Raw genomic sequence first — 2,148 nt, forward strand, 5'->3', positions numbered from 1 at the left:
CTGTTTACAGAATTCTTATCACTTCATTAGATCAATTGGTATGTTTGGCAAAAAACACGTCTAAAATACTATGTCACTCGTGTGTTAGACGAAAACAGAAAATCAAGATAACGAATCCTTTTAAGTAGTACAAAAAATCTCAAAAAATTGAAAATATGGTCTTAAAATATATTTAAAATTTTTGAATAACTGCATCATTGAAGGAAAAAAATGTAGCCAGCATGTTTGGTGAATCACCCTGTATTATAACAACCCGGACTGGGTTAACAATATATAACATAACCTGGTAGAGCTAAATTTCAGAAGAGGGTTGTTATTTTTTTTTCCAAAAAGGTTTTTTTGGATGGCAAACGTTTGCGGAAAACTTTTTCAAGTTAAATTTCTTATGTCACGATAGTGCTCTATAGTTGGCATGTTGGGAAATAGGAGCGTAACGATAAGTGAAACGCTCGTAAATGGTGGTGGGGGGTGGTATTGAGGCAGGTACGTTGAGAGCACTCGACGTGGCAGCGGAGAAGGTGAATATTGATGCCACTGTTCATGCAGTAACCCCTAACAGTAGAGTGAGCAAAGCGTGTTTCTATATTCGTTACACTCTCAGGTAATCGTTATAAATAGGTACTCATATTTATTATTTATTAAGAATATTTTAAAATGTTATTATTTACATTTCTGAAGAACAATTGAGTTGCTTAATTTTGACCACTTTTTTAACTAAAGATAAAATATTAGTTTTATAAATTGTTAATTAATTAGCTTTTCAGCCAATATTCAAATTATTATAGAGCTTAAATTGGCTATTTAATTAGTATGTATTCTATTGTCGATATGGCAATTAAATTAATTATTATTTCAAAGTCGATATGGCATATTTGATTTACTTTTGTTTTTGAAAATTTAATACAAGATTCTTCATAAGTTGATATTATAGTAGTAAAAAAATATTAAAGATACACATGGCCACAAATTTGTTTATATGCGTATAAAGTTCAAATGTTGAAAACCTATAAAATCTATAAAATCTTAAATTTTTATAAGTAAGGGTTGAAAATTTAAAACAAGGTTTCTTATAATGAGTTATAAGTATTTCATATTGCATCCATGACCAGTTACAGTGACCCACACGTCATATTATTATTATAATGTACAGTAAAACAGTATCGACCGCTTGCCCACCTTTTTCATCACCTATGAGTATATTTTTTTATGATCAAAATAAAAAAATCCTCTTGGCTTAAGTTAAGAACCCTAAATTATGTTGCCTATATCAGACCAGTTAATAAATTGTATATGAAAATCAAACTTGCCATTTTTAACTAATAAATATACCAAAGTTATAACATAAAAAATATTGATTATATGTTTAAGCACATTATTTAAATTAAACTGTCAATCGTTATATTTTATCCTGCAAATGTCTCCTATCTTTTAAATATAACGCACCGGTTTGCTTATCTATAGTTTGTACTGACATTTTGTACTTGATTTTTACTAGACACTATAGACAACCTGAGGCCATCCACATCATAGCCATACGCAGTTATGAGGTATGTAGCCATTGAACTATATTATTTTTATTTGATTTTGGGTCATTTTAAGGTGATGATAACCAGTCCTGTAAAGAATTTAAGTAAAAGTATTTGAGTAAAAGTATTCAAATACTTTTGTAAGTATTGAATAACTTTTTAAATACTTTCAGCATAAAGTATTTTTAATGGCATTTTAAATACTTTTTTAGATTCTGAGTGGAACGATGAATGTATTGATTTTACAATGATGTGTGTTTTTTTATTTTTTTATTTTTTTATTTATTTTTTAATTTTTTTTGTGTCTGTGTACACGATAAGTAGTCGAAATAATGCTACGATTTTCAACTTCAGTATCTTGTTCGATCAGAAAGTGAATATCGTTGGTGCATTGGGGAGGTCAAAATTTAAATTTCCCAGTGGTTTTCAAAAGCGCCGGGAAAAACAAAAGAAAAATTAAGAAAAACGGGAATTTTTACGCAAAATCGATTTTTCACAAAATTGAATTTGGTTTTTGGTGTAACTTTAAAAAAGATTACCGTAGATACATGAAATTTTGACTGAATGTTTATCATAGCATCTTCTATACACCATAACATTTTCAAATATTTTGATTTATTTT

Source organism: Acyrthosiphon pisum, chromosome A1, assembly GCF_005508785.2.
Source record: "Acyrthosiphon pisum isolate AL4f chromosome A1, pea_aphid_22Mar2018_4r6ur, whole genome shotgun sequence".
Taxonomy (NCBI): Eukaryota; Metazoa; Arthropoda; class Insecta; order Hemiptera; family Aphididae; genus Acyrthosiphon; species Acyrthosiphon pisum.